The following is a 14523-nucleotide window of genomic DNA, read 5'->3' as shown; positions in this document are numbered from 1 at the left end:
CTAACTGAGTAGAGCTGCGGTGGAGTCAGGGAGGAAAGACTGCAACATTTGCTCAGGCTGATTTTACTGCTCTGAGTGGAGATTCTAGATTTAACATGTTATCTCTTGCAGCTGAAAGTAGCTCTCATAGTTGGCTTATTCAGTTGACTGAACTTAGTATTCAACGTGACCTGTATTCAGTGAGGCTGAGATATTAGCATTTACCTGGTGAATATGTCTGATATCTAAAAAGATAGGAATGTTGGGACGTTCCTGGTGGTCCAGTGGCTAAGACTCCGTGCTCCCAACACAGAGGGCCTGGATTCCCTCCCCAGTGGGAGAATTAGATCCCACATGACCCAACTGAGAAAGAGAGATCCTGCATGCTGAAATGAAGATCCAAGATCTGGTGTGATACAACTCTGGCACAGTCAAGTAAACAAATAAAAATACATATTAAAAAGATAGGAAGGTTGGAGAAGATTTAGGACATGAAATTGCACATACCCCCTATTCCCACCAAGTACATTCCCAAGGGGACTCAGAGGGTAGTTTTTCACCTAGGTGTTGAGATAAGCATGAGAGACAGCAGCATCAGTAACCTCGACAAGTGTTACGGGAGATGTCCTCTGTGGTTTGGACATTGAAAGAGGCGCCCCTGAAATGGGCTCCCTGACTTCACTGGAGATGACGGGATCCTAGAGGAACACAGGAAAAGTGGCTGAACTGCCAGAGACGAGGTGGGGGCCTTCCCTGTTCCCTGTGGCAGGGTGAAGTGGTAGTTACAATCTTTTGGCTTGTAGCGATCTTTGATCAGAGTGTCTCTAGGAATGAAACAGATAAGCAACTTAATAAATATGATAGAGTTACGTAACAGGAAAACGACAGCAACAACAAAACCATGTCTTAGGGCCAGAAGCCTAACTTAAATTGTCACAATAGAGCATCTCAACCTGTCAGCTAATTTCCACATCTAAGCCAGTTCACAGACCCGCAGTCTTAGGAGGCCAGGTCCCTGCAGGGAGGACTTCGTGGCACTGCCACAAGAGTATGCTGGGAATCTTCCTCCAAGAAAGGGCGGCGGGGAAATCCAGACCTTTTACGGATTACTGGACATTAGCTTTGAATGGATGCTAATATCTGGGAACCCAAGAATCAACATGTGCAAAACGAAACTACTGATCTATCTCCTGTTCACCCGTATCTCTCCCACCACTGCCTTTCTCAGTTGATCCCTCTCTATCTCTGTGTCCTTCCAATTAATTGCTCAGGCCAAAACCTTTGAGCAATCTTGGACATCTCTCTCTGTCTCTTACATTCCATGTCTCATTTATCAGCAACATCTGCCGGCTCCATCTTCAAAAGACAAGAGATTTAATCTTTTTTTTTTTTAATTATATATTGGACTATGCTGGATCTTAGTTGTGACATTATGGGATCTAGGTCCCTGACCAGGGATTGAACCCGGGCCACCTGCATTGGGAGCATGGAGTCCTAGCCACTGGACCACCATGGAAACTCCCCAGATTTAATCACTTCTATCTTCCTCCACTCTGACCACCCTGGTCCACACCATTACCATCTCTTAGCTGGATTACTGCAATAGTCTGTAAGTCTCCCCTTTTCTTCTTCTTTTTTAAAAGATCTTTTTTAACGTGGACCATTTGAAAAATCTTTATTGAATATGCTACTGTTTTGCTTCTGTTATGTTCTGATTTTTTGGCTGAGAAATCCCAGCTCCCCGACTAGGGATTGAAGCCACACCTCCTGCCTTGGAAGGTGAAGCCTTAACCACTGGACCACCAGGGAAGTCCCTAAGTCTCCCTTCTTCTAACCTCATCCCTAATAGTTTACTCTCAGCATAATAGTTTGATCAGTCCTTTAAAAACGTAAGTCAAAAAAAAAAAAAACACACAAAAAAACGTAAGTCAATTCTATCACTTGATCTGCTCAAATCCCAGAAAAAGTCTCCTCATTTCACTCGAGAGAAAGCCAGAGTCCTCAGTGACTTGCAAGGCTTTCCATGACCTGGCCCTGCTGGCTCTCTGACCCGATGTCCTACTCTTCTCCCTCTCATTCACTTTGCCCAAGGTACTTTTGGCCTCCGGCCTGTTCCTTGAACATGCTGACTACATCCACCTCAGGGCCTTTGATCTTCTGCCTGGAATGCCCACTCCTTAGGTCTCCTCTTTGATGCCTCTTTCACTTCCTTTCGGACTTTATTGATATCTCACCCAGTGAGACCTCCCCTGACTGTTTACTAACTCAGTTAGCCCCTTTCTGCAGCATTCCCAATCCTTTTTTTAAAATTAATTTTTGTTTGAGTATAGTTGATTTACAATGGTATGTTAGTTTCTGCTGTACAGAAAGTGAATCTGCTATACACATATCCACTCTTTTTTTAGATTCCTTTCCTACACAGGTCATGACAGAGCATCGAGGAGAGTTCCCTGTGCTATACAGTAGGTGAGAAGTGAAGCTGTTCAGTCGTGTCCGACTCTCTGTGACCCCATGGACTACGGCCACCAGGCTCCTCCGTCCATGGAATATTTTCAGGCAAGAGTGCTGGAGTGGGTTGCCATTTCCTTCTCCAGGGGATCGTCCCTACCTGGGGATCCAACCCAGGTGTCCCACATTGCAGGCAGACGCTTTACCCTCTGAGCCACCAGGGAAACCCATACAGTACGTCCTTGTTGGTTATTTGTTTTATATGTAGTAGGGTGTCCATGTCGATCCTTTTTACTCTGCTCTACTTTCCTTTGGGACTTCCCAGGCAGCTCAGTGGTGAAGAATCCACCTGCCAATGCAGGAGACTTAGGTTTGATCCTTGAGTGGGGAAGATCACCTGGAGGAGAAAATGACAATCCACTCCAGCATTCTTGCCTGGAGAATCCCATGGACAGAGGAGCCTGGTGGGCTACAGTCCATGGGGTTGCAAGAGATGGACACAGCTTAACACAGCACAGCACTTTTTCTTTGCTTCTTTTTGATTTTTAAAAAAACATCACATTCTAACATACTGAATAATTTACTTGTTTGTGCTCATAAATACCCCCCTCGCCACACACACACACACACACACACACGAATGTAAGTTTGGTTCACTGATACATCCCAAACACCTGGAACAGTAGCTAGTGCCCAGGGGGTGCTCAATACATTCATTTCATGAATGAATTTTGAAGAGCCCCTGGAGGGACTGTGAAGGGGACCAGAGAGTTTCTTGAGAGGATAGGCCTTGGGACCAGAGTGATATGAATTGTAGGCCCCAGAAGGCCTTCCAGAACCATGCAGTTTCCCTTTCTGGTCAGTGACACAAGAGGGGAAGTCTGATGAAGGGTTATCGGAAGGGGTTCTCACTCTCAAGGAGACACTGGAGGAAAAGGCCCCTTTCCTTCTCTGGATGTGATTCTTAGAACTATTCTATCATCTTGGGACATGGGGACAGCAAGTTTAAGGAAAAATGTGTGTGGGTTGGTGGGGGAGGGGGATTGGACATGTGGATAATCAGAGTCCTTTACCCATAATGTGCCCTTGGGGAAGGGCTCGCTGCCCCCCCGCCCCCCAGTTAGTTGCAGTTAGTTGACTGCCTATGGCTGTCACCTCCTTCAGGTCTGTCTCGGCTGCTGGGAGTCCCCCTCCGCAAGGTCACATCCTTGTGGGGGGTGGCCCACATCTAGTGATTGAGAGAGGTGAGGGTATAAAGTAGTTCTAGCCCAAATGGGACTCTGATGGGCAGTACTTGCTCCAAAGCATGTGCCAATGTGCTTAGTCATGGCTGACTCTTTGCAACCCCATGGACTGTAGCCCGCCAGTTTCCTCTGTCTTTGGAATTTTCCCGGCAAGAATCCTGGAGTGGGTTGCTATTTCCTTCTCCAGGGGCGCCAAAGCTTGGGTTGAATCAAAGACCTTCATGGACCTATGTCCCCATAAGGAAGAATACAGGCATACAGGAACCGCAGGGGTGAAGCACGTGTGACTCCACTTACCCCTACTCTGATAATCCTCTGGAGACCTCCTGTTTACCAGCTTGGCCAATCTGCAGGGTTAAGGGTCCTGGTTCTCAAAAGGGGCACACTTTTGCCCAAAAAAGTTACACTGAATTCTAAGCTATGTCTGTTTCCTGGGTGCTTTGGATTCCTTGTATCCAGGGACCAGCAGTCAAGAAGTGAGCTTACTATCCTGGCAGGAGTGTTCAACCTGATTATGAATAGGCTGCTCCATGGGAGCACGGAGGAATAAGTGTGGATCCCAGATAATTTACTTGGCTGATTCTTGGTACTCCGCAGGCCAGTTGTAACTGTAAGTGGCCAGGTAAGGTCCCTGAATAGTCATTGGAAGGACTGATGCTGAAGCTCCAATACTTTGGCCACCTGATGCGAAGAACTGACTCACTGGAAAAGACCCTGATGCTGGGAAAGATTGGAGGCAGGAGGAGAAGGGGACGACAGGATGAGATGGTTGGATGGCATCACTGCCTCAATGGACACGAGTTTGAGCAAACTCTGGGAGATGGTGAAGGACAGGGAAGCCTGGCGCGCTGCGGTCCGTGGGGTCGCGAAGAGTCGGACACGACTGAGCAGCTGACCAACAGCAGCAGCAACAACAACAAAGATAACCCCGGCTTGAGACGGGCATGGTGACCGCGGGCTCCGGCACGCTGAGGGTCTGGGTCACGCCACCAAGTGAGCCACTCAGGGTCGCTGAGGGCTGAGGGGAATGTGGCATGGGCAGCGGAGGCGGCCGCAGTGGGAGCTGTGGCTCTTCCCACTAACATTCCTTCCCGAATTCCCTCAGGAAGAGGGCCAGAGGACTCCTGGAGGAGCTGCCCCTTGACTGTGTACGGGGCAGTGAATTTGAGGGCTCCAGGTGGTTTGTGATGGACACCAGCTTTCAAGGACTGAGTGACTGAACAACAATATCCACCAGAGGGCAGCCTTCGCCCTTTTAGACGCTTTCCTGATCGGCCTCCATCTGCCAGCTTTGCTCCCAGCTCCAAGAGCCCAAGGGTCCACACCACTGCTTAGCCTAACAGTGCACCCTCTGGACATCCTTAGGGCCGCTGCCCTAGCTGGTGAGTGCTCTCATGTTATTTATCTTGAAACTTGGTGCTTTGTAATACCAGTTAACTGGTGAGAGCAATGATTCCTTCATTTATGTTTTCCTCCATATTTCATGAAGTATCTTCACAAACATTACGCTCATTCCGTTTGCAAAGAAATTTGGGAAAATAATTTATTATTATGGCCACTTTTCGAAGTGGTAGTTGAGGCTCACAGGTTGAGTGGCTCGACCAAAGTTACACAATAAGCTGCTGCTATCACTAACATCTAGTAAGCACTCACTGTGTGACAAGCATGAGCTTAAGAGATGGTTTATTTAATTCTACAGCAATTAAAACAGTGAAGTAGGGATAGACAGTGGGGACAAAGAGATGACTGGAACACATAGAGTTTATTAATCATACTATTTAAATCTCCATGTCCTTCCTGAATTTTTGTTCACTTGACCTATCAATTACTGTTACAAATTTTGTGATATATGTTAAAATATTCCACTGTGAGATGATGGATTTGTCCATTTCTCCCTGTAGGAGAAATACTTTGAGGCTGTATTATTAGAGCATACCAACTTATAAATGTGCTTTCTCTCTGGTGAACTGAACTTTATTATCCTGTAGTGACCCTGTTTATCTCTAGTGTTGGTTTTCATCTTACTATAGTTATTTTTTCCTTTCTATTTGTTTTTTGCCTAGTATTTCTTTTTCCAAACTTTGTTAGTCTGTGTTCATATGTTTTAGATCTGTCTTTTGTAAATAGAACATTGCTGGCTTTTGTTCTTTTATTTGAATTGGAGAATTTAGCTCATTCACTGAGATTGATATATTTTTATTTATTTCTCTCATCTTGTAATATGCACTATATTTGTTGTACTTTCCCCCTCTGTGTTTTTTTTTTTAAAACACATTGTTTTTTTGGATTGATCTCCCTAACCCTTGCTTCTATTTTTTTGGAGGTTGTAGACTCTTGTAATTGTTATCGCAGCAATTCTAAGACAGAGCCAGACATCTTGGAGTGCTAAGTCAAGTGGCCTTTAGGAAGCATCACTATGAACAAAGCTAGTGGAGGTGATGGAATTTCAGCTGAGCTATTTCAAATCCTAAAAGATGATGCTGTGAAAGTGCTGCACTCAATATGCCAGCAACTATGGAAAACTCAGCAGTGGCTACAGGACTGGGAAAGATCAGTTTTCATTTCAATCCCAAAGAAAGGCAATGCCAAAGAATGTTCGAACTACCACACAATTGCACTCATTTCACATGCTAGCAAGGTCATGCACAAAATTTTCCAAGCCAGGCTTCAATAGTACTTAAACTGAAAACATCTAGATGTTCAAGCTGGATATAGAAAAGGCAGAGGAATGAGAGATCAAATTGCCAACATATGTTGGATTATTGAAAAAGCATGAGAACTCCAGAAAAACATCTACTTCTTCATTGACTATGCTAAAGCCTTTGATTATATGGATCACTACAAACTGGAAAATTCTTCGAGATAGGGATACCAGACCACCTTATCTGCCTCTTGCGAAAACTGTATGCAGGTCAAGAAGCAAACAGTTAGAAATGGACATGGAACAATGGACTGGTTCAAAATTGGGAAAAGAGTACGTCAAGATTATATATTGTCACCCTGCTTATTTAATTTATATGCAGAGTACATCTTGCAAAATGCTGGACTGGATGAAGCACAAGCTAGAATCAAGATTGCTGGGAGAAATATCAATAACCTCAGATAAGCAGATGATACCACCCTTATGGCAGAAAGTGAAGAGGAACTGAAGAACCTCTTGATGAAGGTGAAAGAGGAGAGTGAAAAAGTTGGCTTACAACTCAACATTCAAACAACTAAGAATGGCATCTGGTCCCATCACTTCATGGCAAATAGATGGGGAAAGAATGGAAACAGTGATAGCCTTTATTTTGGGGGGCTCCAAAATCAGAGCAGATGGTGACTGCAGCCATAAAATCAAAAGATGCTTGCTCCTTGGAAGAAAAGTTATGACAAACCTAGACAGCATATTAAAAAGCAGAGATATTACCTTGCTGACAAAGGTCTATCCAGTCAAAGCTGTGGTTTTTCCAGTAGTCATGTATGGATGTGAGAGTTGGACCATAAAGAAGGCTGAATGTTGAATAATTGGTACTTTTGAACTGTGGTGTTGGAGAAGACTCTTGAGAGTCCCTTGGACTACAAGGAGATCAAACCAGTCAATCCTAAAGGAAATCAATCCTGAATACTCATTAGAAGTACTGATGCTGAAACTGAAGCTTCAATACTTTGGCCACCTGATTCAAGGAGCCGACTCATTGGAAAAGACCCTGATGCTGAGAAAGATAGAAGGAAGGAGATGGGGACAACAGAGGATGATGAGATGGTTAGTTGGCATCCCTGACTCAATGGACATGAGTTTGAGCAAGTTCTGGGAGATGGTGAAGGACAGGGAAGCCTGGCCTGCTGCAGTCCTTGCGGTCGTAAAGAGTCAGACAGGACTGATTGACTGAATAGCAACAACAGCAATTCTAACCTATTATCTACTGAATTTTCTATTTCAATTAACATACTTTTACATTTAAAGAAAGTTGATTCTTTCTTCAAATATACTAGTTCTCACACAGTATCAAGTTTCTTTTTTATTTCTTTGAATACAGTAAACATTGTGTGTTTATAGTAAATATTATGTGTTTGGTACTTCCAATATCTTTGAAGATCTGTTTCCACCACATCTCAGTTCTACTTGTTCTCCATTATGGTGCCCACAACCTCATGTGTTTGGCAACTTTTTTTTTTTTTTTTTTTTACCCTGAGCTGCCCAAATTGCCTGGAAATTTGTGAGAATTGAGGCCTGTGTTGAAATTTAGTTCCTTCATAGACTATGTGTGTTTATTTCTGTCAATAATGTGCTGGTACCATCAGCCCACCCCCCTTAAAATTAAATTTTCCACTTCAGGGTTTTAGGATTATAGAAGTTATGTGATTTAACTTCCAATTTTATAAGAAAACTGATTTGTAAATTATGAATTTCTAAAGGAGAATTTTTATTTTCTCCTCTTCCCTTGGCCAGAGTTGATATCAGAAACTTACATATCTTCTCCCTTATGAGGGTCAGAGTTTACTTTGCATTGACACTTGCATTGTAATTATAATCCTTTGGGATTTCCTATAGGGGTTTCCATATAGTCAAGGCTATGGTCTTCACAATGGTCATGTACGGTTGTGAGAGCTGGACCGTAAAGAAGGCAAAATGCCAAAGAAATGATGCCTTTGAACTGTATCATATTTCAGGAGTCTGCTCGAGCAGACTCATTGGAAAAGTCCCTGATGTTGGGAATGATTGAGGGCAGAAGGAGAAGAGGGCATCAGAGATGAGATGGCTGGACAGCATCACTGATGCAATGAACACTGACTTGGGCAAACTTCGGGAGATGGTGAGGGACAGGGAGGCCTGGTGTGCTGCAGTCCATGGGGTCACAAAGAGTCAGACATGACTGGGCGACTGAACAGCAGCATAGAGGCTTCCATGGTGGCTCAGACAGTAAAGCTTCTGTCCGCAGTGCAGGATTGCCTGTTAGAATTCCATCTGGGAGGGCCCTTGGAGTTACTTCCTGTCTCCCATATATCTTTTCCAGATAAGAAAGGAGGACATTATTTTCTCCAGGGTTTGACAGGCATCCTGAGGGTTAAGGACAATTTGGGCATTTACTTCCCCACTCTCCACAGTTCCCAGTTTCACTTCATTTGGAGGCTGGGCATATTCCTGGCTTCCCTGGTGGCTCAGATGGTAAAGCGTCCGTCTGCAACGTGGAAGACCCGGGTTTGATCCCTGTGTCGGGAAGATCCCCTGGAGAAGGAAATGGCAACCCACTCCAGTACCCTTGCCTGGAAACTCCTATGGACAGAGGAGCCTGGTGGGCTACAGTCCATGGGGTTGCAAAGAGTCAAACACGACTGAGTGATTTCACTCACTTGCTTTCATAGCAGCTCAGCAACACCTAAAGGTCAATTTTTAAGTACCCCTTTATGCAATATTTTAAAGTTTTCATCAGGAGGGTTACTCAGGTACCCAATTCACTGTATTGTTAAAAAAAAAAAGTTACAAAGTGGTTTTCATCGTAACTCACGTTTGTTTTCTGACATTTTATAGTCTTTTATGCATTTTAACGTTATGAGTTTTATACAGTATGTTTTATATAGAAGTTTTATATATGTTTTATACAGAAGTTTATATATATGACATATATATTGTGAATTATAATGTCAGTATATCATTTAACTTGCACAGCTAACCTAGAGAGGTAGACATTACTATTCCCATTTTACACATGACGAAACACAGGCTGAGTTTTACCCAAGGTTACATCAACGCTGAGGCTGAACAGGAACTTAAGACATTGGTATTCGCCCTCCAGAATCTTTGCTAGGAATCTCTAAAAGACATGGAGTTCTTTAAAAATCCAATGAGAGCTCTAGACCCTGTCCCCACAAACATGTACACTGATACACTAAAGTTTCAGGGGTGGTTGAGATTCTCCACTGTCCATCCACGGATTCTATATTAAGAACCTCTGCATGTTGTAGTGTGGCGAGGTGGAATAAAATGACTATTTTTTTAAACTAGTGTTGGACTAGGAAGAAAGCTGAGAGCCGAAGAATTGATGCTTTTGAACTACGGTGTTGGAGAAGACTCTTGAGAGTCCCTTGGACTGCAAGGAGATCCAACCAGTCCATCCTAAAGGATATCAGTCCTGGGTATTCATTGGAAGGACTGATGTTGAAGCTGAAACTCCAACACTTTGGCCAACTGATGCAAAGAGCTGACTCATTTGAAAAGACCCTGATGCTGGGAAAGATTGAGGGCAGGAGGAGAAGGGGACAACAGAGGATGAGATGGTTGGATGGCATCACCGACTCAATGGACATGAATTTGGGTAAACTCCGGGAGTTGGTGATGGACAGGGAGGCCTGGCGTGCTGTGGTTCATGGGGTCGCAAAGAGTTGGACACGACTGAGCGACTGAACTGAAGTTTTTAAAAAACTATTTATTTGTCTGGGTCCAATCTTAGTTGGATCATGCAAGATCTTTTGTTGCAGTGCACAGACTCTCTAGTTGTAGTGCATAGAATCTCCAGTTCTGATGGGTAGGCTCCAGAGCATGTGGGCTTAGTTGTTCTGTGGTGTGTGGGATCACAGTTCCCCAGCCAGGGCTCAAATCCATGTCTCCTGCATTACAAGGTGGACTCTTAACCACTGGGCCATCAAGGAAGTGCCAAGACATTAGTTTTTTAGCTTTGATCATAAGGTCATATTCTTCTGTCTTCAAAGACCCCTCATAAACTGATCTCATTATATTCATCTAACCTTTTTTTCCTGACACACAGTCCCAGCAATGGTCCATCTCAGCATCTCCATGATCTCTCCTCAATTATGGGCTTCCTCAGTTTGTACAGTGTACAGTAGTGATTAAGATCATGGCTGTCAGGTCAAGGTAACCTGGGTCTGAACTAACTGTACTCATCATTAGTTGATTGGCATCAGATCCTTAACTGTGGACTTTGGGCGGGTGACCTACCCTCTCTGTGCCTCTATTTTGGTAAAGAATAGTACCTATGTTGCAGGGTTGTGGGAGATCATATGTGTCAATCACATGACTGATCATATGTGACAATCATAAGTTGCCTGTGAAGCAACTTAAAGCAGAGCCTGGCTCATTGTAACCGCCTGATTCGTTTTAAGGGTTATTACTATTCTCTCTCATATAGTGAGTCACTGTTTCCTACATCTCGTCTGTAAACTGGGAGAGGATTCCCATAAATAAAACAGCTTTTTAAAGTATCTAACAAAGTGCCTGGCACACAGGAGGACTAATTTTCTTGAGAGACAATTTTCCTTGTGCCATTTCAAGGGGGGCAATAGAGCTTTCTGTTCTAGGGGCCTGCAACTTCACTTGTCCCAGTAGGGAGACAAGCACTTTGCTTTTTAAGTCTCAAGGGCAGTGAAATGGCTTAAAGGGTTGAAAGACAGGGGAGTGAGTTACCTTAAAGAAAGTTTCTTCAGGGCGTCTCTGGTGGCTCAGTGGTAAAGAATCTGCCTGCCAATGCAGGAGACACTGATTTGACCCCTGGTCCAGGAAGATCCCACATTTCGCAGAGCAATTAAGCCCAGACCACAACTACTGAACCTGTTCTCTAGAGCCTGGGGACTACAACTATTGAGCCCACGCACCTCAACTACTGAAGGCGACACATCCTAGAGTTGTGCTCTGCAACAGGGGGAGCCATGGCAATGGAAGCCTGCGCACTGCAACAAAGAGTAGCCCCCACTCGCTGGTGTTGGTGGTATAGTCGCCAAGTCGTGTCCGACTCTTGTGACCCCATGCAGTGTAGCCCGCCAGGCCCCTCTGTCCATGGGATTCTTCAGGAAAGAATCCTGGAGTGGGCTGCCATTTCCTTCTCCAGGGGATCTTCCTGACCCAGGAATCGAACCCAGGTCTCCTGCATTGCAGGCAGATTCTTTACCAACTGAGCTACGAGAAAAGCCCATGCAGCACGAAGACCCAGCACCGCCAAAAATAAACAAATAATTATTAAAAAAAAGAAAAGAATGCATGTTCTCCACAGACCACTGTAGCCTCCACACATGGACATTCCTTTGGGAAGGAATGGAAGGACCAAGTGTCCTCCTCTAGTCACTGGTACTGATAGGACTAGAGCGGAGGGACTGAGAGCCCACCACATCTCTCATCAGGTTCAGGAACCCTGTCTGCTAAAACGGAAAAGGCATTAGGATCACTAATATTTTAAAAATACTAGTGGGAGGGCCCTACCTCCTGAAATTCTCACTTAATATGAGATGGACCCTAGGCATCAGTTTTTTTAAAAATTTAAATGACTTTACTGGTGTAAAATAAAATATGTTTAAGTATATAGTTTGGTGAATTCTGATGTATGTACAAAGACCACAAATATACCCATCATCCCCCAAAGTTTCTCTTCTTCTGGAACCCCAATTACATTATTACTTGGGCCATTTGATGTCTCATGCCTCACCAATGCTGTGTGCATTTTGTTTTGTTTTCAGTTTTTTTTTCTCGCTGTTTCTTTTTGTTTACCTTATGTTGATGTGTCTTCAAGGTTGCTAATCAATTATAATGTCTAATTTCTGTGTATTTCTTAATCTCCGTAACTATATCTTTCAACGTTCATTTTCAAACATATGTATTCCATTCCTTCTCTCCTTCGCATGCTCATGCGTCCCTCTGCCTTCAAATATACACACAAAGTATATTTGAAATCCTTGTATACTACCCTATCTGTGTTACTTCTGAGGTCCGCTTACACTGGTTCCTGTTTTACATGCCTAATGCTTTTTTTACACTTGTTTACCATCATTGTTTATTTATTTATTTTTGGCTGCGCTGTGTCTTCATTGCTTCGTGTAGGCTTTCTCTAGTTGTGGCGAGCAGAGGCTGCTCTCTAGCTGCGGTGCATGGGCTTCTCTTGTTACAGAGCACAGGCTCAGGAGTTGTGACACGTGGGCTTAGTTGTTCTGAGGTATGTGGGATCTTCCCCTACCGGGGATTGAACCTGTGTCTCCTGTCTTGTAAGGTGGATTCTTAATCACTGGACCACCAAGGAAGCCCTGCCTAGTACCAAGGTCCTCAGCCTCATGTAGCATGTACAGGGGTATGATTCCTACCATAGTGACCCAGCAGAGAGCCCCCCCACCACCTGACCTGTTCTGCATGTGTAGAGTCTCCCTTTTCACTTCAGACCAACCTGTTCCCCCTTTTCCTCCCTGACAGCTCTGTCTCCTGTGGGTTGTCAGCAGTTTCGCTGAGCAGGGGACTATGTGATGGTTTTCGCATGATGTCTTCATATGAGGGAAACAGTCTGACTTCACTTTGAAGGGATGATGTTTGTAGCCATTGGAAGATAACATAGTGGTGTGATTATTCAATCAAAGGAATTTATGTTTTGTAACTTGGTTACTTTTATTTTGCATTTTGTTAAAGTGTTAAATACTGTTTTCCTGTTTGGAAAAAAAAAAAGAAGCCCTGCCTAATACTTTTTAATTGTATGGTTGGAACTTCACATTATTGAGGACTGGAATTTTATGAAGTTTCCTAGGGAAAAAAAAAATATCACCCATTCAAGACATACTTTTAAGCTTTGTTAGATCCAGAATACCCTTTCGCCTAGGACTAATTTGGCCTTGGTCCCTGATGGATGTACTCCTGTGATGTATTAGGGGAGCTCTCCACTCTGACTGATAGGAGCAGCGATCATCTATGGTCTTGTGAGCTGGGAAGGTTATTCTGCCTGATCCTTTCATTCTTCTTGCTCTCAGGTAGCTTCCTCACAAGGATGTACTGATGGGTGCCCAGCCAATGTCTTGAAAAAGCTCTCCGCAGGTGTCTGAAGTTCTTTCTCTGTTCAGCTGTCTCTCTCCCATGAATTCTAATTGGCATGGCCTCCCTGAACTCTAAATGCTGCCTCCTCAACTCAAGAGATTGCTGGACTTGGTTTAGGTGTCGCTTCCCTGTATAGCAGCCTGAAGAGTCTCTACCGGAAGTGAGTTGGGGCAATCATAGGGCTCCTAATTCAATTCCTTTCTCCCAGGGATTAGTGTCCTGCACTGTCAGTTGTGCAGTGTCTGACATTTTAGCTGTTTGAAGCAGGAAAAGTAATCTAGGCCCTGTCACTCCATAATGGCCAGAAGAAATTATCATTTTGGGTTTTTTTAACCTCCCTAGGTTAAATATTCTAATATGTGGCTGGAGTTGAGAACCACTATAGTGTATTTTTATTATTGGAGTTTTAGCCCCTATTGCCATGTTTTTCCCTTGCCCCCTTGCAGCTGTGATTTTACCATCACGTCTCAAACCATACTGATTAACTCACATTCTCCCTGCCTTATACCCAAAATGGCATGGTATTCTTGGATTTGGTACTTATGAGCACTCTCCAAATTTCTAGGCACGGTTCTCCATGTCAGAGAGAGAAGGCATTCTGACTTGTTATTAATCATGTTATCCACAAAAAGAAAGAGGGAAGAAAACTGGGCTAAGGAGATTGTTAGTTGAGAACTATATCTATGGGCTTCCTTGGTGGTCCAGTGGTTAAGAATCCCCCTGCCAATGCAGGGAACATGGGTTCAATCCCTGGTCCAGGAAGATTCCATGTGCCATGGAACAACTAAGCCTGTATGCCACAACTTCTGAGCCCACATGCTGTAACTACTGAAACTCAAGGCCTAAAGCCTGTGCTCTGCAACAAGAGAAGACACTGCAATGAGAAGTTTGCACATAGCAATGAAGAAGTTTGCTCACCACAACTAGAGAAAAGCCCATGTGCAGCAAAGAAGACCCAACACAGTCAAAAATAATTAATTAATTAATTTGGCTCAGATGGTAAAGAATCTACCTGCAACGCAGGAGGCCCAGGTTCGACGCCTGGGTCAGGAAGATCCCCTGGAGAAGGAAATG

This window comes from Cervus elaphus, chromosome 8 (assembly GCF_910594005.1).
Source record: "Cervus elaphus chromosome 8, mCerEla1.1, whole genome shotgun sequence".
Taxonomy (NCBI): domain Eukaryota; kingdom Metazoa; phylum Chordata; class Mammalia; order Artiodactyla; family Cervidae; genus Cervus; species Cervus elaphus.
This window is presented reverse-complemented; position numbering follows the sequence as displayed.